The sequence below is a fragment of the Scardinius erythrophthalmus genome (assembly GCF_964197995.2).
Source record: "Scardinius erythrophthalmus genome assembly, chromosome: 13".
Classification (NCBI taxonomy): domain Eukaryota; kingdom Metazoa; phylum Chordata; class Actinopteri; order Cypriniformes; family Leuciscidae; genus Scardinius; species Scardinius erythrophthalmus.
Window position 1 is genome coordinate 35,306,944 of NC_138233.1, and position 27,869 is coordinate 35,334,812.

The 27,869-nt window shown below is 40.2% G+C and overlaps 1 long non-coding RNA gene across 1 annotated transcript; it reads right to left on the reverse strand.

Moving 5' to 3' along the window:
• Positions 1-2,250: 2,250 nt before the first annotated feature.
• LOC308700722 lies at positions 2,251-3,588 on the reverse strand. Its single transcript, XR_014031342.1, has 4 exons — positions 3,477-3,588; positions 3,226-3,321; positions 3,033-3,127; positions 2,251-2,872 (listed from the first exon to the last, which is right to left on the reverse strand). It is a non-coding gene; the product is annotated as an uncharacterized lncRNA (long non-coding RNA).
• Positions 3,589-27,869: the final 24,281 nt, after the last annotated feature.

The window sequence follows — 27,869 nt, forward strand, 5'->3', positions numbered from 1 at the left end:
CATCCAGTGCATGTTCTTACATCAAGTCTCATTGTCAGCCCCATCCAGAGGTCCTTAGATGATAGAATAGCTGAAGCCACAGTCTCTAGAGGCTTTTCTACCGCGGGGCTGAACGGTTCTTATTGTGTAACCGTTCCATTCCCTGCCGATCTGGGCCAGCTGGTACGGGTTACGTTTTTAATTTTCCACTGTGGGGATAGCTGCCACTATTTGGAATGTAATACAAATGCGTCAGTCGTTGCCTCTGTAACATGATGGTTTACTGATAATATGAGATGTAAATAGCGACCGTTATGGAGAATGATCAGCTATTTACTTCACTCAAATAGTGCGCTTAACCAGCTACAGAGAAACTGGTAGCCAGGCAACAGACAAGTGACCAACTTCACGGATTCTTCCAGCACGGTTTTCGAGAATTAAGAATTAAGATCTGAGAATTCTGGGCTGAGAATTGGAACCGTTCCTTACCATTCTAAGAACCGTCGGTGGCTTCTGAGACAACTCCGCTAGAGTGTCCTCCTAATCACACATATGTACCCAGATCTCAGCATATCCCTCTGATGGAAACCTCACATTCTAATGTGGGCACAGGCTATCTAGGGACCAATCAGACCCTCTCACTGCTCACAAGATTGCTTCTGGTGGCCAGGCGTGGCTCAAAATGTTAAAATGTTTATCCAGAGATGTCAGAAATGCGCCATGTCCAAGATTCCTCACCATTTACCATCAGGCAAATTGCTTCTGCTGGTAGCGTTGCCACCCGTCCCGGTTTTCCAGGGATTGTACTCTTTTTTGAGCGACAGTCCCGGAAAATTTATATTCAAAGTTTTTTTGTGAAAATGTTCTTCTAAAGTAGAATTTCCTGGTTTTCAAATTAAACCGTTTCCTTCTACTGTTACTGTGTTTTCTTCATGGTTGTGTACATCCAATCCTGTGTCCATAAACGGGTAAAAACGAGTAAAACAGTGGATTGGCCAATGCCAGGCGTTTACTTTTATTTAATTGGAAGCTCAACTTATCGCCTATCTCCTAGCAACTGTCTGTGCTGTTAGTCGGTCGCACGCATACATACACATCCAGGATGAAAAAGTGTGAGTTCAGTTGCTAGCTAGCTTTTTTAAAACTTTCTATTTACTCAGTTTTGTGAAATGGTATTTTCGAACAGTTTTGCTAACACCTTTTCACACGTTGTGCTTCCCCCAACTCAAACATCACAAACACTCTTATGGGTGCTTGTGAAGGCGTGTCTCAACAGGTAAATGTAGCTACTTTCAATAGAAGGTCCAAAATATTAGGAATAATTTTAGCTGTGTTGCTATGTGTTATGAGTAAGCAATTGAGTGGACTAACTCTCAGTCTAGAGTGAACATGAGTGTTTTTCATATAATAAGGCTGTAACGCAGTTCGTTGTTATGGGAAGAAGGAGCGGGAACCTGCGAACATTCAACAGACATTAAAAATAAAATAAACAAATACAAAAACTAAAGTAAAAATGGCAGCCCCTCACGGTCAATTGCCGCCACACATAATACAATAAAACGGCAAATAAAATAGTCCAGGCCTGGTCCTCTCTCGATCTCCACTGTCGTTGCTCCTCCTTTTATGCCTCCGCTCCACCGTGAGAGATACGAGACTGCTGCCACTCATCAGTAATCACGCCACTGCCTCGCACCGTTCTCTCACGGCCCTCGGACTCGTCCTGGCAAAGGCCATTCAACGTATCTGCACTGGGTGCGTTTTACACTGGACATGTCAAAGTAAACATTATAAACTGGTTCATTTGTCTTTCTGAATGGGTGCTTGATGATGCTGGGTGATACTGAAGCATCCATTGTAGCAAGTAGCACCGCAATGCCTCGCTCACGTTGACATGTTCACGACCTGTTTAATCTTTGAAGATCTAAATTCAGTGAATTTTAGCTTGCACTTCTGTAGCTGAAGCTGAATGTCAATTCTCATGTAAAGGGGCAGTCACACCACACTTTTCGTTATATATATGAATGTGGGAGACAGGAAACACAAGCTCAAGCGTAGAAGTTTTGTAAGTTTTCGTCCTTCATTTTTCGGGCCACAAAGGATAGAAAGAATGGATCCTTTGCAGCCTAGCCTATCCCAGGATATTGTCACGGTTTTGTTTTTGGGTTTGTTCACGTCATGTTTCCTTGTCTGTCATGTGATCCCTTGTAAGTCATGTGATCGTGCCATGTGTTCCCTTGTCTGATGTGTCATGTTGTCATTGGTTCATTGTTTCATTGTTCACAGGTGTCCCTTGTCTAGTCATTAGTCTTGTGTGTATTTAAGCCCTCATGTTTGCCATGTGTCTTTGTCTAGTATTGTTAGCTGTAACCACTGCTTGTAAGTTCATGTTTTTTATGCTTTTGTTTCATGTTTGTTTTTGTTATAAATAAACTGCACTTGGGTTCTCTCAACTTGCCTCCAGTGGATACCTTATTACAGAATACTAGACCTTCAACAATGAACCCAGCAGTGGCCCTCCTAAACATACGCCAGGGGAATTGTCCCCTTAAAAAATATGTGGAGGAATTTTGTGGACTCAGTCACCTGGTAGATTTTAATGATGTAGCTTTAAAAGACATTTTTAGGATTGGACTCGACGAACCGTTACGTTATGAACTGCCTGGGGGAAAAATAAATTTTTCCCTAGAAGAATATATTGATTATGCCCTTTTGGTAAGTGGCTCAACTTTTACTGTGGGTATTGCGGATGAGGAATACCGCAAACCCACAGTATCCTCTCAGCCTGGGCCCGTTCATGTCATGCCTGCCAAGCCTGAGCCACTTCACGTCATGCCTGTCAAGTCTGAGTCTCTTCACGCCACGTCTGCCAAGTTTGAGACTCTTTGCGTCACGCCTGCCAAACAAAAACACATTCTTATTAAAGCATACAAGTATTATCTCTAGACATAACATCAGTTCCTACTAGAAACCACGGCCCGTACAAAGTAAAATTACAATGTCAATCAATATTAAAATATACTAGCTATTCCAGAATTACATGAATAAATAGATACCTTATTTCAGAAGACACTGGAAGTACAACCGTCGTTAATGTCCACTGCTCATCTCGTTCAGCATAGCCAATGTGAGGGCCTTTAAGGAAACTTCTCTAAAAAGTATTTATTTGTTTTAATACATACAAAAAGGTTTTTCACAGCTCATTTCGGACAATGAAACAACCTGTTTTGATAAAGGACAAACACTCACGTGCAGTGTACTGCAATGGTAACCCAGAGTCCACAACTCATCCAGTCAAACCTTCTCACCATTAAGGTATTTAGACCACATGTCTAAACAAAACAACTTCATAGACACAATGAATGGATTAAACACCCCTGGCCCAATTAAAACAACAATGACACTCAAAATCGCTGGCTCTTGGCCAACACGTCAAAACCATCATAAAGCATCACCAGTGAACACTATTCTTAAGACCATAACCTCTTAAATAAACCTACCAGAGCTTGTTCTTCCAGCGACCGACCATGCCAAACAATTCAAGCACTGCAGCCATTCCACCCAAAAGGAAGTGACATATTTAAAGGGAAATTACACCCTCTACTGATACCCTCAGTAGCGCCCTCTACTGACCTGGCTACATTTAACAACCATGGAACCTCTCCATGGTAACACTTTAGAATACTTCTCCATCATTCATGAATAACACAGGGACAAATGAGTAACGCACTAGTACACATTCTAGTAACTATTGTTAACTAACAAAAAACTGTATAATTCATTCTAAAGTGAAGATCATGGTAACCCACTAGTAATGACTCAAGTATTACCAAATCCTTTATAAGGAATTACTAATTATTTGGATCAGTATTCTTAAGTGAAAAGCTTGATAACTACCTAATAAAGACTGAAGTCACTGTAAGCTTCTGAGGTTTTTGTAAGGATTTGTTTTGTCATGACTCAAATGTTACTACATCCTTCTAAGTAATTATTTGGATCAGTATTCTAAATTTAAGATCATGGTAACTCACTTCTTTATAGTGAAAATGGTTATTAAAATGTTCTTCACACTTAAGAAAAAGTGGTTCTTTTAAGAACTTTTCCTTCAAATGGTTCTTCTATGGCATGACTGCAAAAAAACCTGTAGGAACCTTTATTTTTAAGAGGGCATAGCCTGGGTTCCTCCTACAATGATTTTCTTTTTTCTTTTCCTGCCAATTTTATCAGACAAAAGTATAATGTTGATGTTAAAAACTTAGCTTAATGGATTTGTTCAGTTCCTGTTTTACTATCATTACTTTATTGCTTTTACTATGTGCAGTAGTGATGCTTGCTATTTAGAACGAACACACATACTGTACCTTTTTCACCAACACAAATAACAGTCAGAAGCTTTTCTATTTTTTTGCATCCCATGACCAGCTATTGAGGGTTACACATTTCGTGATCTCATATCCATAATCTCACGTCACACATCTGTGATTTTCCTGTGAATGGACTATTGTTATTTTAAAAATGACTTGGCAGGATTAATTATAAGACATGAGATGTGTTAATAGGCCTGGAAACTATTCTTCATAACTGTTAAAGCTGTCATTAAATGCAGCATTTTCCCAGGGGCTCAAACACATGCCAGGCTGACAGATCTCAAAGTGACCACTATTCTCTAACGAAACCACCCAAACATTGTTGAAAACCTGTTTCTTTTCCCAACACTCCAAACACTGTGTGCGAGCGGGGGCAAAGGCGGACAGGAGAGTTGCAAGGAATGACTTTTCTGCTCCCGGGTCTCTGTTCATATTCACTCTTAACAGCAAATTAAACAACGACAGGGCGGGGAGAAACTACAGACACCTCATCCAGATGTGTGAAAATAAATCTGCTCTAGGGTGGAGTGTGTCTTCAACAATCATGGAAATTTCAAATGGTTGTGCCACTAGGAAGGTAATATGTGCAATAATAAAAGCAGTAAATTATTGCTGCGCAAGTCAGAGGTTTCGTGCGCACAGTGAATTACGTGAATTCTCTCGCAGGCCCATGACCGTACATGGGCAAATAGCATCTGTGACAGGTGTTTTAAATAAGCACTCGAGTAAAAAACACGAAAAGCAACCTGCTCGGAAGATCATTATTTATAACTTTTGTCAGTCAAGCTCAAGCTCTTATTTATTTTTGTTTAACTAGCTGCTGTTTATGCTTTTTATGTTCAGGTTGTGTGCATAACTTCAAAGTCATCTATCTTAGCTCCCAACAGTGGGGTCTAAAACCATATGAAAAAATCACTGTTTTAAAAAAAACAGATTTTAGATATGCTTCTGAGGCAGCATAAAGGTTTAATGGTCTACAACAAATTATGTCAAGGCTCTGGCCTGGCAGCTTTGTCTGTTGTGTCTTTGACTAATGTTTCCATGTTTGTTTTGTGCTTGAGCACATGGCTTTATCTTTGCTTCTGTTGGTCATGTGCTCCCCTTGACTTTCCCCTAACCACGCCTCCTGGTTTAGTCCTTAGGTGTGTTGGACATCGGCTGATGCTGGATGAAACCGATCGGTGAGAGTTGCCGTGTGCAGGCGGGGAGGAGCTGCGAACGGAGACGTGAAGTCGGACACTTTCTGATTCCCGTAGTGACGCTCGCGCTGTGTTTGCATACTTCACCACAGCTGAAGTGCAATATTTGTCAAATACACATACTTTTCAGAGACATTTTTATTTAATACTTTATGTACTGCTTAGTACAGCGTTTGTTTTTACAAGAATAAAGTTCAACATAAGCCGATAAGTGGGGTCTGCGTTTTTTTAAACAGTTTTATTTTGATAAACATGACACAATATAACATCCCGACTACATGAAAAGAGATATTACTGTTATAAAAAACAGATTTGTGAGCATTAGTGGAACTGAAGGTGAGAGAATAAACACGAAACACGTGATCGTTGTCTTGCGGTGAATCCGGCCAATCGTGGAACAGCTGTGTCGTCATCAGAGCTCGTGAGCCGCTCTTGAGAATGGAATGGTGGTAGTTCGCCCCGATCCAGAACGATGACTTCTGTGTCTCGTCGTCGAAGGGGCTGGCGATGGCAAGACGACAGAAGTTTGTGGTGAAAACAAAAAAAAGATGAAGATGGACTAAAGACAGGATCAATATCGCCGTAGTTTAATAAAACAAATGCAAAGCATGCACTAACACAAATAATAAATGACAACTGAAGAGTGAACAAGGAGCAACTTAAATATAAAGTGATGATGAGATGATAGCAAACAGGTGTGATGATGACATGGCAGACAGAGTGTCCATGACAACTGATGACTGGTGGGAAACTAAGACAAAGAAACATGTGGCGGATGAAAACAAACTGAAAGTCCATGAAAACAGAAACTATAGGAACAAAAAACCCGAATAGACAACGCATTCTCATCCTAGGGCGTCATATACTGACGCTTTTGACATTTCGTCTACATCCATCGCACATGGCAACCTTTAGCGTCAATATGACACGCACAGAGCTTTGTTCGGTTATGGGTAGGTTTAGGTCTGGTGTAGGGTTAGGGTTAGACCGCTAGGAGGCGCCTTCTGGCCCATATCTATCTGCGTCTCATATTGACGATAAAGGGTGCCATGTGCGTTGAATGTAGACGAAGTGTCAAAAGCGTCAGTATATGACGCCCTAGGATGAGATCGGGCTGGAATAGACGTGACAGTTACATAATACATAATATACAACAATAATATATGAGAATTATTAGTTTTCTGTCAATAAAGCTATCCAAACAGTTGCTCACCTGTCTAATAAAACACAATATATTAAAGCATCAGTGATTTTCCATGGATTCTGCGGCAGTAAAACCAGAAATCGAGGGTAGTGCCGATATGACGTCATTGCAGCAACACAGTGACACGGGCCATTGCACTGGTTAATATTGTGGATTTAAACATTGTTGGAAACATTTGGGATAACTTAAGTACATAAGTCAACAAAATATATAACATTGTTCTAGTAGGCCTGGTTTTTGGATATTTTAATGAGGTGGTTGCAGGGTCCGTACACCTTTTCCAAGGTCAAATTCAAGCACTTTTCAAGCACTTTCAATGTCCATTTTAAAGCTTTATCTTGCACCTTACACCACCGTAAATTACATACCAATACATAGTCAAAATTATTATTTTGTGTTTTTATCACAATAAAAAGAGATAATGCTATAAACAGCAAAACATTGTGTTTCGTGATAGCAGAAGGATCAGGTATTTAAGCAAATCACAAGTTTTATTTTTCAAAATGTATCACTGTCTAAGTAGATAATGCCTATGAATAATACTTTTTATTATATTAATGTCCAAATATTGCTTCCCAGATAATGTGATTTTCAGGCTGTAAAACTGAAGTAATTTCAAGGGCTGAAAATATGAAGACATAGGATTTGAACAGAAATATTTTACAGGCCTTGGTTTTGGGACACATTCTTGATATAGACAAGGTTTGAAGAAAATCTGAGACAGTGGAACAACAACCTGTAATTCCATTTTAACCCAGAAGACTTTGACAGTGCACAGGCACCTGCCTGATAAATAGCCTATATTAATTTGAAAAAAAAAAAGATTTCATTGCCAAGACATATACATTTATCTACTGGAATAGAGCAGTGTAAATATTGCATAAAGCCATCCTCAACCTTAGGCTAGGTTTAAAGCAAAGTGAGATATTTGCTTTTAATAAATTCCTTTTTAAGGACTTCACCAAATGGCTGGTAGGGACTACACAAGCTTCCTCCCGGGTTAGTGACATCACGAACCCTAAAATGTACATAAACAGACAGAATCATGACAGAATATGCATGATATACATAAATTAATCAACTAACCATTCAGAAATGCCCTGTTGCTTCTACATGTTGTCACTTCTTCTTGAGTCTCTCCATCATTGTCTGACTTCGGTTTGAACATTAAAAGCTAAGTTTTTGAAATTTTCAGTGCATGTCTGTGTGAGGTAATTGGAGTTGCTAACACACATGAGCTCTTGAAGCTCCGCCCTCTGTGCTGGGAGCAGCAGCTCATTTGCATTTAAAGGAACAGACACAAAATGGTGCGTTTTTGCTCACCCTCAAAAAGTGACAATTTTAACATGCTATATAAAAATAACTGTTGGGTATTTTGAGCTAAAACTTCACATACACACTCTGGGGACATCAAAGACTTATTTTACATCTTGTGAAAAGTGCATTATACCACCCCTTTAAATGAGATGAAACTTAGATTGTACTGCATTGTAGCTTGCTTTTTCTTCTCAAAAGCACGATCTGTTTAAGTTAAAAAGTGGAACTGTGGTTTCAGGAAATGGCAAAAGACTATGTAAGTAATGGAGGAACTTGCGACCATAGTTGGCTAACGTTGTTTATGGGAAACACACCCCAGAACATTATACCTATGTTGGACATTGTACTACAACCGTTCCCTTCCCACCTAATGTCTGTATCCCGTTTGTTTTTACACCGTGCTCGTTCATCTAAGCCAGAGGAGGACTGGTCCTGATGGGTTCCTTGCCACTGTCGCCTTTGGCTTAGTTGGAGATGCTTACTCCAACTAACTACTGACTAAGTTACTGACTGCACTGACAGTATCAGATGAGAACAAAACTTGAATTGAACTGAGCTGGATCATGGCACTGATGTCTTCTGCTTTATAGCTGATTTTTTATTAATTTTTTTCCAAACTGATGAAGTTTGCAACATCAACACCATTATTGAACTGAACATTGAACATACTGTTACTTTCCTGTTTATTATTTTGAAGCTGCTTTGAACCAATTTCTATTGTATAAAGCACTATAAAAATAAAGGTGACGACTTGACAACACCATGCTGTCCTCTGCAGGTCTGTAACACAAAGCAGTTCACAGCATATGCGTCAAACTTGTTAGATGGAGTATAGTCAGAAAGGCTTGCACACTCAACCGTGTGTGAGACTTAACGGCTCACAGAAAATATACCCAAGCCTCAGACAGATTGACAGTTAATTAATCACAATGGATTGCTGAGAACTGTAGGCCAGTTATTGGTTGATGTTCAGTGACATGGAAATACAACAAAAAATATGCTGAATTCTAAAGCCTAATCTTCTTCTAATGTTAAATACTTTGCCTCATGTAATGTCTTCTCTCAGAAAATATTTATGTGATTGATTTGATTCAAAGATTTTTGACAATCCAAATTATTAATTAATTTGTGATGATAATTTTTGTATTAAAACTGAAAAGCATGAAAATATAGGTATTTTCACTAGTAGTCCCAGACTTGTGGACCTCACTGTATATATGTGTAAACTTGTTGCCATCATCATGATCAAAATGATGCTGAGTTCTTTTTCCAAAACCTGTTCACACACCAATTGTGTCTTTAGGTCTAATTTAGAAATGGAAAGGCCAATTGGAAAATAAGCACTAAATATAATCTCCTGTGTGCGAGGAGACAGGCCATTGGGTGGCGAAACAAAAGAGCAATCTGCTCATTTATCATGGTTTCATCACCCTTGATCACGTTTCCATAAATACCAGCGGTATCACTAATAAACACAGCGCCGTTGAATGACGAGGAAGTACTCATCATGCAACGAGTAGGTGAGGCGTTGGATTGGAGACGAGGGGTGTGGCGGATGGAAACGCTATTATATTCCAGGTTTACAGACTGTTTCCTTTTCGTTGTCTGTCGACGCTGCGGCTCTTCAGCGTGACTTGCCTGAGCTCAGGTGTGTTTCCACAGCACTGACGTCACACAGACAGTGAATATGACGAAGATTAAGACAACTGAGGAAATAACACCACCCTTCATAATCAACATCATTCCTGAAAGAATATACAAATGTTGAACTTTACAAGTGCATGTCTTCCTAAAGTCATATACTGCAACTGAATTAGGTGCTTTGCATTACTGTGCACATGTAAAAAAGGCAAAAACAAAACAGCCAAAGGCCACTGTCCTTCTTATCGCCTTGAACAGATTGGATAGTTCATGTTATGCGTCATAAAGCTGTTGAAAAAAAATAGCCATTTATTAAGAAGCAATGCAGGAACAAAAGAAGAGTTACCAATAGTGCCATTTGCAAAGACAGTGATCACTATTACTTTTGGTTTGCTTAAAGTTACTTAGAGTTGGGGATTTATATATTTCCCTAAACTACATTTTGCAGCATTTGTGCTGCAGACATGAACAATATCTCAAATGGTGTGGTCATATTGTTATATTATTAAGTGATTGTTCATATAATTGTCACCTGAAGGTGATGAAATTACATTGAAGGAGGCTACGGAGCCATTTCCAGAGACTTTATATAGAATACCATCTTTAAGGTGGACACCAAGTACCATCTAGCAACACCCTAGTAACTGCCCAGAACACTTTAACAATGCCATAGGAACCTCTCAGAACACCTTAGCAACTGAATAGCAATCCAGGGGTGCGTTTCCCGAAAGCATCGTTAGCCAACTATGGTCGCAAGTTCCGTCGTTATCAGCATAGTTGAACGATGCTCTCTCGAGCTGTCGTTAGAAGCAGAGTTTCTAGTTTACATGAGATGTAGACTGAATAAATCCTTATCTTTAGCAAAATAAGCAAGCTGACATTCAGTACAACCCGTATTATTTATTTAGAATACATACAAATGTAATTTACGTCTTTTAGTTTGTCAAGAGAGTTAAAGCACCGTTTTTGAAGAGTGCGCATGTGCGAACGTGCTCTACTATGTAAGAACGAGCCAAATATTGAGTCTGGTAATAAAGCAAAATAACTGAAAAAAATTAGAAATGGTCTTCAGATGCCATGTCTGTAACTTATATGACAAAATCTAGCGTTAATTCGATCTCAAACAGATTAATTAAAATAAGTTATTAGTCCACCACATGCGAGACGTCATAAAGCAACGTGGTTGAACGATACTTTGCGACATACGGTTTCGGGAAACAGTCGTGACTAGCTAGTTGATTTCTTCAACGATGCATCGTACTATGGTAGTGAAGCAGCGAGCTATATAGTTGTACGGGGAACGCACCCCAGGTCGGAAATGAATGGGGGCTTAGGGTAAAAATGCTACCAAATTGTTAATAAATGCCTCCAAATTCAAGATAAGGTTAAAGATAAGATTAGGTTAAAGTGAAATTGAATGAAAACTGTTGGATGAAAACAGCATTACATCACATTTTATGCATTTTATGCAGTGTTTATTATAACCAATCACACACTTTTCTGTTGAGCGTATGAATGCAATGGCCAATCAGAGCCGTTTAAATTAGCCACCCTAAATTCTGCAATTCAGTTTAGTATTTCACACAGAACCGTCGTGTCGTGAACCATTTCTGTCTATTTCTGTATCTTATTCCCAGTTTGAATAACCATTTTGTTTTTCATGATACTAAAATAACCAATGTGAAGTTTTAATTTTCTAATACATAAAAAGCAATAAACTAATTCACAAACGGTTCTTAGCTTGTTTTGTCTGTGTAGCCAGACTACGACGTGCCTTTTTCCCAAACATATTTTTTTTAATGTATACTACAAATAATCTTCATTACTACAGGTATATTAAGAGCAATAATCGACAATATTGATTTTTGTCATAGTATTGCAGGCCTAACCTGTAATGAGATTTTTTATTTATTTTATTACAAATTATAGGCTATTTACATCATGCACTCTATGCAATGTAAATCCATGTATGCCATGTTAAACAGTCTGTGTGCTTATGCTCCACCTGTGCAGGGTAAAGATGGCTTTTGTTGATGTTGATCATTTAATTGGTAACACTCTATAGCAGGGGTGTCTAGAATCGGTCCTGGAAGGCGATTGTCTAGCAGAGTTTAGCTCTAACTTGCCTCAACAAACCTGCCTGGAAACTCCAATTTCTCCACTTGGAGATCTCTCATTTGGTCTTGTATTTGTATGGTTTAACCTCTGGCATTAGACATGACCTGAACTATTGCCTCTAGTGGCCAAGAAATTGTGTTGCAAGTGCCAGAGTGGCACACCTGAAATCAATGCAACTATAAGTATGGCTTGATTCTGTCTGTTTGTTACCAATACCCTGATGAAGGCCAGTGGGCCGATAACACGATAACACGAGGTCACAGACCACCCCGCTTTGCGGGTATAGTCAATACTTCAGTGAAGAGCAAAGTGGCTCATGTCCTCTGAACTGAAGTTCTGAGCTTACTGGCGAAAATGCTGTGGAAATAGCTCCTCCGCCCCATAGTGAGTCAGGCTTCTATGGCCATTAATTCCTCGTTCCCAAGAAGGATGGTGGCATCAGGCCCATCCCAGACCTCAGACATCTGAACTGTGCCCTCATGAAATGGCTGTTCAAGATGCTAACTTTGAAACGAATCATCGTGCTAGTATGCGCAGGGGATTGTTTTTTCTCAGTGGATCTGAAAGATGCATACGTTCACATCCAGAATGCTCTCCATCACAGACCGTTCTTGAGGTTTGCATTCGAAGTAGTTGCATACCAGTATACAGTCCTACCAATGGACTGTCTCTGGAACCATGCACGTTTAAGAAGTGCATAGATGCGATGTTTTTTCCCTGAGACAGAAGGAAATGCACATCCTCAACTACATCGATGACTAGCTCGTTCTGGCCCAGTCAGAGGCGGAATTAAACTCTCTCAGATCTGTGCTCTTCAGCCATTTGGAATGCCTAGGAATCAACATAGCCAAGAGCTCACTGCTCCCCAGTCAGATAATCTCTTCCTGGGTGCAGTAATATATTCAGCCGAATGAAGGTTTGGCTGACACCCGAGCGCGCTCAAACCTTTCAGAGGCTTGTGGCCCTCTCAGAACCTTTCAAATGATGCTAGGCCTCATGGCCTCGACATTGACAGTACTTCTGCTGGGCCTGCTGCATTGTGCCCCCTGCAGTACTGGCTGAAACCCCAGGTCCCTACCCAAGCATGGTGCTTTCACATCAAGGTGGACCACGGCTGCATCAGCCCTGGCCCCTTGGAAAGATTCCAGCCTTTACAAGTCTAGGGTAAGCTTGGGGATGGTCTCAAGAAGGATGGTGGTCACCTGGATGGTTGACGCCTCCAGCCCGGGTTGGGGAGCTCTGTGCCAGGGCAAGCTGAATTCCGGCTCTTTGTCGAGTACGGAGAAACGGCTGCATATGAACTGCCTGGAAATTAAGGCAGTTTTGCCTGCCTCAAAACCTTTGAACCATACCTGATAGGTCACCACTCTTAGTCCGATCGGACAACATGACCACCCCGTCCCAAACTGCGGGGTCTCCATGTGTGGCCCTTCAGTGGGAACCTACGGACCTCCCAGCGAGAGTCCTAAACACCATTTGTGAGGCTAGAGGCCTGTCCACAAGACACCTCTATGCCCTTAAGTGGTTTGTCTTAACCCAGAGCCAAGACCCTGTATTGTTCATACTGGATCATAGACTGTAAAAAAATATGGACGTAGTGTCCGTGACGTCACCCGTAGGTTTCTGAAGACTAAAGTGGGCGTGGCCGTGGCTTGGTAGCGCGTCACTCCCGAATTTATTTATTTTTACAGTCAGACAATGAGCTGAGGCAACGTGACGGCTAACAGACAGCAGACAAACAGCTAATGATGACTAATGACCACAGCAGTGGGAATCCACCTGTCACTCAAAAGTGGACACCCTTAATTATGCAGAAATTTAAGGCTTAACCCTCTACTGCATGAATTTTGATGACACATGATAAAAATTATTTCACATCATTTCCTGGCTCATTTGGGAACATTTTATTGATTTATTGAAAAATGTCCCTCCCCCAACCCCCCCAACCCAAAATATTTTTTTGTTGCCTGAGGGCAACGTTATGCAACAATGGTAAAGAATCATAGAGAAAATTATCATTATACAATTCTCAGAGAGCGATACAAAAATAAATGATTTCTTGACATTTTTTTATTATTTTTTTAAGTAAAAAGGGAAAAACACTTGAAACACATCAATATACTTGATTTGATACAGACATAGGTTTGTATCATGTAGTGCGTCATGTCATATCATGTACTTCATGTATCCTAATCAACCCCATATACACTACTGTATAATGACAAAAGTATTGGGACCCCTCCAAATCATTGAATTCAGGTGTTCCAATCACTTCCATGGCCACAGTTGTTTAAAATCAAGAACCTAGGCATACAGATGCTTCAACAAACACTCTCAGGAGCTCAGTCAATTCAAGCGCGGTGATAGGTTGCCACCTGTGCAATAAGTCCATTCGTGATATTTCCTCACTACAAAATATTCCACGGTCAACTGTTAGTGGTATTATAACAAAGTGGATGCAATTGGGAACAACAGCAACTAGGCCACAGAGTGGGGTCAGTACATGCTGAGGCGCACAGAAGTCGCCAGAATGAGGACATTTTTCACAGTTAATTTTGTGAATGGATTAAAGCTGACCTTCTGACCATGGGATGGGTAAGTCTGTTTTCATTGTTTAATGGTATGATAGGAAATGTCTCCATTTGCATGAATTGAATGAAACAGAATTTAAAAGGTTTTGAATAGCTTTAATTGTCCCATTACTGTATAATTTGTAAATATTGTGAATATTCAGATCTCCTCGGGGATGGAAGGGAAAAAATCTGATAACAGTGATGTATTGTTTGCTTTATGGAGCAAAAAAGTTGAGCCTACCTTGAGTAAACTCAAGAAAGAGTACATTGGGATTAAATGTCCAGATAAGGAAATGCTCCAATGGTGGGACACAATTGGCAAACATCAAAAGAAATCAAAACATGCTGGAATAATTGAGGCTTTAAACTTCATAAGTTTTACACGGCTACGTGAGTTAACAACATGTCTATCTTCAAGTATAGATGCTAAATGTAAAGAAGTGCAATCTAAAAATGCAGAGGCACTAAAGTCTGAGGCAAAGATTCAAGATCTTCAAACACAGCTAGATAAATTACTAGCTGAGCAGTTAGCCCTGACTGAAAAGTGTAAAAATCACAAAGAGACCATTGCAGATCTCAAGGCTAAGCTAAATGCTACATTGCCCAAAATGCTTAACAGCGATGGGACTAAAAAGCACGTTCGCTTCTTAGAGGAGGTGACTAGCTCTAATGAATCTGAAACGTTTAGTTCAGAAAATGCATGTGCAACTGACCAAGAAAGTGTGCCTATTTCAGTTCTTAAGGTGATGCAACACCGTAATAGCGCAGAGTCATGTACCAGAACGCATGGTGTACAAGCATTAGAGAGTCGTGAAAACCCTCAAACTCCAGGAGAACATAGCAAACATCCCTATGGTAAAGAAAGCAGGTTTTGCAGTTCCTGTCAGAAAATAGGCCATAAAGAGGGAAAATGCTGGTCACTGGGAAGGGGCAGACCTCCTCCTTATTTTCAGAAAAATAGTAAACCACTTTCTAAGAGCAAAAATCAGCGATCTGCACGTACAGGTAAAACTCTTAGTGAGTTAACTGCTTTGTTCATGCAAGGCCTTCAGCTATTAACTTCACTTGCTAGTGGGTTAGTGGCCCAAAAGCAAGAAGTTTAATATCCAAATTGCAATGATCCTGTTTGTATGTTCAAATTTGTAATTGTGCGTAACACATCGTGCTCTAGAACACACATTATAGTTGTTTGTGCTACATGTGCACATAGGCTAATTAAGTTAATTCTTTAAAACACATGATTGCTTTACTGTAAGTGTTGTATGAAACACTTAGGTTAAAAGGTTGTAGATGCTAAGAATTCTAGACCATGTATCTTGTGTAAACTGGAATAACTGTTTACTGGAATTGCATAGCAATTTCAAGTTGCATGTGTGACTATGTTGAATTTGTTTGTCTCCTTAGTGGAAACTCTGCTATTTTTCCATATAGCTGCAGTAAAACCACGCAAAGGAGCATAGAATTGCCATGTGGCCACAATGTTAATCACGATTTGCATTAACCATGAAAATGCTTCCCTCACAACAGGATTCAGTAACTCTGTACTTTGCATTTTTCTCATGCTCATTTAACTGAAACAATGGTGTGGGAACATTTTGAGCCAGATCACACCTCATACTCACATTCTCATGCTGGCTCCCTGTTACAACAACAGGACCAAATTTGCATCACAATTGTAAAACCTCCTCACCTTTGTTTTGGGGCATGATGAATTTACACATAGCCACAGCTAAATGCAGCCACCATTTGATCTCCACACAAAGACAAATCTGCATCTATCTGATTCTGCCTCACAAAATGAATGCATACAATGTTATTTAAGTCTTTACATCTAGACTGAATTATAACTGAATTGCATCCAGTAATTGTTTGTTTTGTTTTTCTTTGGATTTACTTTATCACTTAAGTAATCATTTGTCTCACCAAGTTAAATTTTAAATTGTATGTCAGTACTTCTCATTTTTACCCAAGTACAAATATTTGTATTCTCATTAATGCATTTGAAACGATTTCTGCTTATTTGTATTTTGTCCATTTTACTTGCAACAATGTTTTTGGACATTAATTCAATTGAATCTCTGTGTTTGGTTACACTGAATATTTTGCTGAGACTCTTCATGAAATGGGGTTTTAAACCAGCATTTGTTGTTTTGTTATAATGCAATTTATTTAAATGTTTCCAGAATGAGTGTAAGAGCTTGTGAGATCTTCTTTTATTCTCCCTTGACCATCTTTTTAAGTACATCAATTTAAGGGCTTTTTGCCAAAGACTAATTTTAATCTGACCATATCAATCCTCTGACCAATGACAAATGCCATGTGTCTGCTTTTGCTGTTTGTTGTTATGCTCTTTTAAGATTGCAGGATCCCTGCAACCAAAGTTCACATTCTGTGACCCGTCTCATAAAGAGAAACCAGCGTTTGCTCCCAGATTCAGTGCCTGTTCTTGTGGAGGTGTGAAGTGTTCGATGGATGATTTGCATCTATGAACGGTGCAACACCATTTAATGGAGCCTCCTCATGCAGGGCTGAAGGAGAACAAAGACTGAACATTAACCAACCGAGATTGCAACAAGCTTGGACGAAAAGTCTGAAGATACAACTAAACGCAACAAAAAGCGTGTCTTTATGGATTGTGTCACCTTTGGACTCCATGTGTGTGGCCAACGGTGCCAAGGGGGGAAATTGTAGGATTGAAAATTATTTCTACCCCCTCTTTCTACCACAATGACCATTTGGAGTTCCTAAGGCACAGAGGGGCTGATAGTGATCTCGGCTTGCAGGCCAAATGTTTGTACTTTGGGGGTAGATGAATTTCACACCTTTAGTACAGTGGTGGAAGTGTAATTATCTGATTGGTCAGTTTGAATGTCTCACAGTTGGGTTTTAGTCACATGGTCAAGGAAAGGATAAAAGAAGATTGTAACTGTTGCTCTGTCTCTTTGAGACTCTGGCTATCTTCTTCTCTTCCTCTCTCTCTCTCTCTCTCTCTCTCTCTCTCTCTCTCTCTCTCTCTCTCTCTCTCTCTCTCTCTATCTCTCTCTCTCTCTATCTCTCTCTCTCTCTCTCTCTCAGGTAACATTTTTCATATATGCTGGGTACAATTAATAATATAAGTTATCATCATCTCATACATATATTTTGTAACTATTTTAGGTGTAACCATAACCATAATTTGTCATTAAACCTTTTCAATTGCAACTAATGTGCTAACTAGTTTTGATTTGGTATTGACTTTAAAGTGCTACATATTGCAATACAATATCGTCACTATCTATAGCAACGCTCTCCCACAAATATTAAGCTATTGTAACTGCACTTATTTCCGTCGTTGGTATAAGTGGCAGTGGGTGGTTATAGACAAGAAATGTGCAGATTTCTACCATCTTGCCAATAACGTTTCTTTAGTCATTCGGCAGTTCTTGCAGCTTGAACCACTGCAGGAATTCCACCCTTACAGATGGTGCCGTGACCCGGATGGAGAAAAAGGAAACTCAAAGAACTGCATCTTGAAACTTCAAGCTCAAAGATCTCAACGAAGCTGACTGAGTTCCAGATTGAATCTTCTGAATCCAGATTGAAAACTTCAAGCTCCGAAAAGATCTCAAAGACTGAATTTTTCCAGACGGAATCTTTCTCTACAAATGAAAGACTCGGTGAGTTTCACTCCATTAAAAGAACCAATGCAGACCAGTACAAATGTTTTCCTCTGCGCCGTTCAGAGAAGTAGTTAACAAACAGCTGTAGAGTTTGGTTAACTAAAGATAAGCCTCTAAAAAGTTTTTCTTTTAGAGATGAAATTTACCCCCTGTTGTGGCAGGGAAGATTAACAGTTACATGTTAATATTGTGTGTATGCTCTTGCTAGAGAAGACCTATCTGTAAGCTAGAGAATTAGCTTTAGAATTAGATTAGCCTCATGTGCTAATAAGATTGTACCCTCTGTTTGCAAGACAGTAGAGAGAAGTTTTTTTTTAGTGTTTTGTGATTAAGTAACAAAGGAAGTCACAAAATGGTTAGAAGGAATGCTAGGCTGATACCCACGACAGAGAAAGGTGGATTAGCTAGCCCGTTATGGACAGACAATGAGTTTAAGTCCTTGTTAGGAGAATGCATGGACTCAATCGTGACTGAGGAAGTCAGATTGGATTTAACAAAGAAATTTGGCATTGATGCAGTCAAAGTTTGGTCAATTGAAGATTGTAAGAAGGTACTAGGAGCAAGTATTCGCAAGAACGATATGAAAGCTATTATCTGTTGTTACCGAGAATTTAGCTTATCCATTGCACAAGAACAAGCTTGTTGTATTGCTACGTTAAACGATCAGAACAAACAATTGCAGACTCACATGTCCTGTCTCAAGACAAAGGTGGGCCATAACAAAGCCTCAACCAAATGTGATTTAGAAGACCAACAGTCAGATGAAAGCTATCCTGATTTACAGTCTTTTGATAGTATAGAGGACAATGTCAATGCAGATGTAAATGCAGTTGAAGTGTGCGTAGCTAGACAAAAGCCTCAGGGAAAAGGTGTTGATACAGTTCCATTTGCAACCCCCATATTGCAGCCACAAGCAATCAAAACATCTTTAGGTCCTAAAGAGATTGAGAGAATTGCTGAAAGTTTGCCATCAGTGCAAAGAAATTTTTCTGAGTTTAGAAGAGCATTGATCAGCAAAATGCGGCTCTATGATATGACTCTAGCTGAAGTCACCCAGCTAATATCACAGATCTTGACTGAGTCAGAATTCAATGATTTTGAAAGTGCTGTAAATAATTCTGAACTGCAACAGGCCAGTAAAGATGAATTGAGAGAGGAAGTTGTTAAAGTGTTAAAAAACATTGTTGGACCGAAGGTGGACTGGTCAAAGCTCACTAATTGTGTACAGAAGGAGGATGAAACTGTTTGTGAGTACACAGAAAGATTTTGCCAGACCGCTGCCGCTTACAGCGGAATTGCCGACACTTCAGAGAAAGTGTTAGGTCATAATGGTCCTCTAGTTCGTGCATGGTCCGATGGTCTTTTGTCAGAACATAGAAATGCATTGCCTTTCTTAGATCTTACATGGTCAAATAGAACCCTGCAAGACAACTTGGACAGTTTAGCTATTTGGGAAAGAGACTTTGATGTCAAGGCAAGAGTAAAAATTGCAGCAGCATCCTTTAAGGTTAACTCAGAGAAGCCAAAGAAACGCAAAAGTCCTAGAGAAGCCAGTTGTTCTTACTGTGGCAAGCACGGACATTTTGGAAAAGAATGTCGAAAAAATAAAAATAACTTAAGACAAGTTAACAATGTTATGCAGCTCTTGCTACATTTGTTTGCTACTTTGAAGCAACCCCTCCCCTCGTCACTGGACTCGTGGGTAAGCTTTTTGAGGTGTTAACAATTTGGGCTGTGATTGCTTAATCTCCCCAGTAACTTACAACAAAGATGAAAGACTTATTTTTTTTTGTTTAATAGAACAAAAGGAAAGTGACTGTCACAGCCTTTGTTTGGGGGACATTCAGAAAACTCACAGCCATAAATGTTACACTGCAGAACACTACAATCAGACCTCCATGCTCTATATGATGTCTATTAAGACTGATGTTTCACTGGAGAATGAAAATGTGCCAATTTTCTCACACACTGTACAGTGTGTGCACAACACAGGGACAGAATAGGACACGGTTCAGTGAGGGCCCTGGAAAGAACTGACGCAACAGGCGTCGGGGGCCAATCCAGGGTGAAGACACTACCTCATAGGCCTTTCCTCATTTAGTCCATCCTTACCTCACTGGTCCATAGGTGTCAAATCAATTAAGAAATAGGGAAAGAATGAAACGACAACAGTACACTCTGAAAACGATAGAACCATTGTGTTTAAACTGCTACAACCGTAGTGTTTTGAAGAAATACTGCTCTCTGTTTTTCTGTTTTCTGTCTTACAGTGTGCAGATAAAACTTGATGGCTTTTTCAAGATCCATATGCAGCGACCGTCTCATCTGCGCATGAAGCCCCAACCTCAAGAAGACAACCAGACCCACTGCTGAACGAACTATCACAAAAGAAAATGAAAAATACACAACGCAGAAAATTCACGGACCCTAAATTGCATGTTTGTTTCTGTGTCAACATGCAATTACAGATGAACAACACAGAGCAAGTTATATGTGCCTGTAACTTTTTCAAGTTACAAGAATGAACTTTTAAGTGTACTTTGATAAAAGTTAGACTTAAAACCACTATACGATCAAATGACTTATGGAAGGATGAAGTCTATGCATGAATATTGCTGTTCTGCTGTTTCTTTGTTTTCTTGTGTTACTCGAATGTGTTGATGTCTTCGCAAGCAGAAACCTGGTGTAAAGCATCACCTCAGATTTCCATGAACAAGCCTCATGAGGGACGAGTCATCAGAGCGACTCTACGTGGGAAATGGACGCTACAGGAAACAGACTTCACAGCTATTCAGGCGCCATGGACTTTCAAGAATTCCACTCTTATGCTACATGGTTTTCTGTGTAATCATGTAGTTTATATGACATTTTACACCCTGCGTCGCAGGTGTCAACAGTTATGGTTTTGAGAAGAACTATGACACTCATGTAAATCAAGGACACAACACAGAATAAGTTACACGTGCCTGTAATTTACACAAGTTACAAGAATTAACTTTTAAGTGTATAAATTTGTATTTTTGTGAGAGTTATTAGAACTCTCAAAGGGGGAAGTGTTGGATTACATTTTTATTAAAAGTTTAATTTAGTTTTTCCACTGCAATAGTATATAAACTGATAAAGTTTAGTAGACTGATTTCAGATGATTATTGAGTCTCCAGCAAAGAGTCTCCTTTCCTGCCAGACTTGTTTTCTCTATTGTGTTTTAAATAAGTCAGATCACTTGATTCTCACCTTTCGGAGCCCAGACGTTGAGTCGTTAGGTTGATTGACTTTCACCTATTGTCTTTAATGGCTCTGGGATGGCTTTTGGAATTGGAGTTCCTGGCCAGTATCAGCATGTGAATAGTTATGCTGATTCAATTGGACTCAGAGTAGGGTGTGTTCCCACTTCATTTGCATGCTTTATTCAGAGTTCCCGCCTCTATGTAATCCCTCCCCCTTGGAATGTATATAGCTACAATGTATAATGTTTTAGTTAGATCATGTTGGAAGTTTCTACAGCCGTGTACAGAGGAGTTCTCAATAAAGAATAACTTCCGTTGAACGCGATCCCAACTGTCTCCTGGTCTCTGCTTTGAAGAAAGAAAAACTTTACAACACTACAGACCTCCAAACTTTGTAGAGAGCTTCATGGAATGGGTTTCCATGGCTGAGCAGCTGCTTCCAAGCCTTACATCACCAAGTGCAATGTAAAGTGTGGGATGCAGTGGTGTAAAGCACGCCGCCACTGGACTCTGGAGTGACCAATCATGCTTCTCTGACTGGCAATCCAATGGACGAGTCTGGGTTTGGCAGGAAAACGGTACTTGCCTGACTGCATTGTGCCAAGTGTAAAGTTTTGTAGAGGGGGGATTATGGTGTGGGGTTGTTTGGTGGAGAGGGGATTATGGTGTGGGGTTGTTTGGTGGAGGGGGGATTATGGTGTGGGGTTGTTTTTCAGGGGTTGGGCTTTGCCCCTTAGGTCCAGTGAAAGGAACTCCTAATGCTTTAGCATACCAAGACAATTTGGACAATTTCATGCTCCCAACTTTGTGGGAACAGTTTGTAGATGGCCCCTTTCTGTTCTAAAATGACTGTGGATGCTGCACATTAGTGTCACTTTGGTGACTTTGGTCGTTCCTGTGCACCCAGGAACCCTACATCTTCCCTACTTGTAACACATTATTTGCCATTGTGAGGTATTGTCCAAGACATCCTTGAAAAGTACCCCTTATGGCATAACGTTGCCCTGAGGCAACAAAAAGAAAAACTGAATTTGTGAACATGCAAAATAAAAAAAAATTCACAAAACCTGCCAAAAGGCTTCTCTACACCTTCATACACACACACATATTTTTTATGTACAGTTCATGTCATTTTAAATATGATTACTAAAGCAAATAATCTTGCTTTCATCTCACACCATGTGCTCCTGTGACCATGTGTCAGAAAAGGACGTCCCGCCTTCAAATGGTGCTTGATAGTGACTTCCAAACCTTATTGGACTGTTCTTTGATACTTTTTCAAACATTCTAATTGGTTGCAATCATTTAAAGAAAAATGTACTGAACACAGGGCTTAAGAAAACTTTCCGTTGCCTGAGGGCAACGCTATGCAGTAGAGGGTTAATATAATTTAAACGGATGAGTTATAAAAAAATTCACCCCCCTCAAAATTAGCTGTATAGACCAAAGCCACTTTTTGCTCCAGGCTGTAAACATGTTTTTTTTCTGCTGTAAAGTTGGGCATTTTAACATGGGGGAGATACAGATTTGACTCACTTCTGCATCCAGCCTCAAGAGGCCAGTTGATGAATTGCCATTTAATTCACTTCTGTGTTGGTTTCAATAAAGAGACAGGGAGGCTGCCGCTTGTACTGGATGCGGGGCGTACCCCATCCACACTCAAACTCTATATGGCGGGCTCTGCCCCTTCTGGCGGGCTCTGCGCTCAGATCGGCGGGAAGTGCACAGATTGGTTCGCGCAGTTACGCCGTTCTGCCATAGGTTTGTGCAGTACTGCATTATTTTTTAAAAGACTTCAGTATTCAGAGAAAAATGAGTTTCCCCATAGCGTATAGCTATGCAATACGTATACCTTATCTCAGGGAACCGAGGCTACGTTAGTAACCGAGTCGTTTCTAGTATGCCCAGTACAGAGATGGTCTTATCACTGGGAGATACGACGGTCCGTGGCTCTACAGTTGGAGAAAGCGCAACAGCTAACTTGGATCACGTGTGCCTTGATAACCATACATTACAGCCTGGACATCATTGAGTTTAGCTGAATTTCATTGAGTTCTGCAGCAGTCAATCAATGTTTACTGATACCATAGAAATTAATGAGAACCTGTCACGCAATCATCCATGACTTCTCTTATAAAACAGCATTTTTTTCAGTGTAAACTCTAAAAATAGATTAATTCAAAAAGAATGTTTAAGAGCGAAACATGTTGAAGATTAGCCGATGAGGTGTCGATTAATTAAATAATAAGCTATTTCCTCACAAAGAGGTTTATTCATTGACATCCATTAAAAAACATCCTCTTGTCTCCTTCCCTGCATACAGAGTTAGCAGGTGTTAAGCTTTTTTTGATAAGGTTGCAGGCTTGCCTTCAAATGGCTTTGTTTCTTGTGAATATAAAGGCCTTGATTAGCTGGTTCAGGTGTGTTTTATTAGGGTTGGAGCTGAACTCTGCAGGACAGTTGCTCTCCAGGAGCAGGATTGGACACCCCTGCTCTATAGCATTCTGACTGATTGAAGTAATTGTTTAAGTATAAAAAAAATGTAATTAAAAAAAGTATTAAAACTGCCCTTACAAAGGTAAAAAAAAAACAAAAAAAAACAGGGGGGAAATATTGCTCCTTAATGTAAAAGTCTTCTTTATTTTGCTCAGTTTTTATTTGTGAAGTTGCTAAATGTATAGCTATCGCAGAGAGGAACAAATGCTAACAGTTTACAGAGACCGTTGCTCATTGAAGTCTCTTTAGGAATTTCCATGGCTGAGTGTTACAGGCTTCATTTGATCCTGATGATCCAGTTTTGGTGATGTAATGATAAGGCCCCTGGAAGAGCGATTACAGCCGTGTCACAAGGGAGACAGTTTTCCGACCCATTTCTTTGACTTGAGAGTATTTTTGCGGAGGAGAGTCATCATCGCAATCATTATAATGCAAACAACGACCGATATATTCAGGATATTGGACAGGGCTGCAGAACTCAACCCTTAACTCAAATCTGTTTCGGGCTGCGCTTGGGAATTGCTTGTCATGTGGGAAACATCATTTCCTCTGTGGGTGTCTTTTACAGCTACAACTGTAAGCCTATATTGTACTCCAATCTGTCAAAGTTCTGTATGCATTTTAAGGAATGAGATAAGATTGGTCCAGGAGAAAGACTGATCTGACACTATTAAGCAATTACAAATGTCAACTTTTGGCGGTTACTTTTTTGAACCTGCAAACCTTCTAATTAAAAGCCCAGATGTAATATTGGAGATGTTACTGTTTATTGATGCAAGAATGACTATGACTATTACTATTGCTCATACTTAGGTTTGTGATTTTCCAAAATACCCAACTTAAGTTTTGCTTTGAATTCACCCTTCAGTATTTGTGCAAGAGACATAAATTATGCCTAAAATCATGTGGAGGAATAAATGTGTTATAACGTTGTATGTTTTTGTTGCTGGTGTTTATTTTATGAATAAAATAAATATTAAAATTAATATTTTTATGGAGTAACTGTTTTATAAAAGCAATAAGCCCCTTGAAGCCATGTTTCCGGTCAATCACGGCTTTGCTGGGCTTATTGCTTTATTAACACACTTGGAATGGTGGTGCACACAGACGCATCCTCTTGCATCGTTTCTGTTGTTATTTTTTTATTATATTCTGGAAATTCAACCTGGGTATATTAGAGGGGTGATTTGCTACACCCATGAATCACAGATCTGCAATGGTACGACACAATAGCAGTCGGTATCGGTCACCTTTGAGCACATGCATGGAATTGCATGGAAAATCACTAAAACACTCTGTGGATAACCATACCCAGCAGCGGACGTTGGTGGCTGCGGAGAGAGCGTAAACACAAAAGGTGAAGCACGAAAAACTGCCATTAAAACCTGGTGCATGAACACTGCCATTATTGACAGATATTGTTCTCCAGACCTAGAGTTGTTGGCAGTTAAATGCAGGCCCGTTTAGATGTCTGTTGTTATTACAGCCATGTCTATTCCACCAGACGCTAACGTTAATGCAGCACTCGGCTACATGTTAACAGCTATAAACAAGCAACAGAATGCTTATCCTGCTGGGGTGTTTATAGTGGTTGGTGATTTTAATCATGTCAACTTGATGACTGTGTTTCCAAGGTTTGAACAACGTGTGAAATGCTCCAACAGAGGGGGGAATACACAGGACTGTGTTTATTCTAACACTATTCTAACATCAAATAAACTCAAAGCCTTCAGCGTCACCCCTCCCTCACCTTCGACAGTCTGATCACCTGTCACTTTTTCTAACCCCAGCATACTGCCCCATCATTAAGAAACAACAACCTGTTATCTAAATGGTTAAAACCTGGATGGAAGGAGCTTCTTTACATCTGCAGGAATCTGTTTTCCACTCAGGACCTAGACGAATACACATGTAACCCAGTTGCAAAATATAATTGTAGCTACAGTTTGTTGTTATGAGAAGGAGGTGGGAACCGGCAAAAATTCAAAGACTTTAATAATAAAATAAACAAATACAAATTGAAAGTCAAGACAGCAGCCCTTCAAGGACAACTGCAGTCACGTATAATAAAACACAACATCAAATAAAACAGTCCAGGCCTGGTCCTCTCTCGGTCTTCACAGTCGTCGCTCCTCCCTTATGCTTCTGCTCCTCCGTGAAAGACACAAGCCGTTTTAGCCCCAGGTAATGGTTCAGGGCGAAGTCGCAAGCCAATAGCACGGCGTTTTAAAATGGGTTCCCACTGCATATAGCTACGCAATACGAAGTGAACGTTCTCGAAAAGGGAATGTACTCGGTTACTAATGTAACCTCGGTTCCCTGAGAGTAGGGTTTCCACTGTCGGGCCAGAGCCGGGCGTGCTAGTGCGTGCCAGGGCCAGTCGTGTTTCCACTGTCACTTCCGGGGCTTGATCGGGCCTCGTCAGGGCTTCCACGGGGCCAACGGCCAGGGTTTTCTGGCCCGCCAAATACCTTGGTCCAAAGCAGGCCAGCTCAGGCTAGAGGAGTGGTTACAAACAGAGGCGGAGTTTACCTGAGTCTTGAGACAGCAGCACCGGATGATATCTGATCACCGTATAAGGTAGAAATATTTATACGTGATGCAAAAGATGCTAACCATTACCATAGTAAATATGGTAAATATGAACGCTTGAAGAAACTACCAAATAAACAGAAACAGATGCGACTGAATAAGTAGCCTAAGTCTGTCCTCTTCCTTTTTTGAAATAGACCTAACGGTAAACCACTTTATTTCTGTGTGACTGTGCAATTTTGACACAAATGAATTCATTATGATCAATGTATCACTTTTCATTGTAAACCTGTGGTAAAATATTGATTCTTTGGTTTTAAATATTCAAGTAAACAACAAAAATGCCAGCAAACGGTCGCTTTTATCATGTTTGTTTGGCGATAGTTTTCTGATAAAACTTCCAATTATTTTTTTTTAATAAAACTTCCATTTGTTGGTGAAATGATGGGTTAGTGTGACGTTCCAGAGATGCGTGTTACGGGCAGGTTTTAGTGAAGCCCTGGCTCGCACTGTCCCGACAGTGGAAACGCAGTGTGTTTTAGGCTCTGTGCTACAGGCCCGGGGCTTTTAACCCGGCACGGCCCGTTTAAAGCCCTGGCTCGCACTGGCCTGACAGTGGAAACGCGGCTATTGGGGGTTTGGTGTCTTGCTCAAGGACACCTCAGTCATTTTCTACCGGTACTGAGAGTCAGACCCAAAACTTTCAGGTTTCAAGTCTGACTCCCTAACCATTGGGCCACAACTGCCCCAGCTGAACCTACAACTGAACCTATCACCTACTACCTTTATAAGTTCTTCATAAGTGCTAAATTGTTTTAGCTATGTTTGGAGTTTGATAGGTGCAGGAGTAGTGGTTGGTATTAGGAGTCACGTTTTGGCCGGTTTGCATGGCCAGTTAGCTTGACATTTCTTTATTTTCCAAGGAATTTGGATTGAAAATCTGAGAGGAAACAGACCCAGTTAGAAAGGGCTTGATGCTTCTGTCGTAATACAACAGATACTCCTGAAGTGGAAAAATGTACTCATGTATTTCTGTAATGTGTCCTCGGCTGCAGAACTGTTTTGTACGTCTGATCTAATCTTGCTAATCTTGCTGTCAACAGTGGAGCTGTTACTCAACATAACATAATTCTGCACATCTTGTTTTTTTTTTCTTTTTGGTTTTGACAGCTTAAAGTATTTTTCCAATGTGCAGATAAGTTTTTTCCCATGACTCCATCTTGCTTTTTCTCGTGGTGATTGTGACCCTGACATGATAAAGAGACAGATGACATGACCCAATCTCTCTTGAAAGAACGGAAGCTCTGCACAGTTCTTCTCAAGTCAATTGTCTCCCGTCCAGAATACGGTGCCCTCTCCCAGGCACTGAGATCAAACATAGAACAGAGCAATTGATGTTATGGAATAAATACATACAAGCACTTCTGGGCTTGATTCATGGATGGAAAACTGCATTAAAGACAGAGTTCATCTCAGTTTCCTCAGGCACTGATGCGTCTTCATGTTTAATTATGATGGAAATGTGCATGAGTGAGATAGATTATGAAATGACAAGCAAGA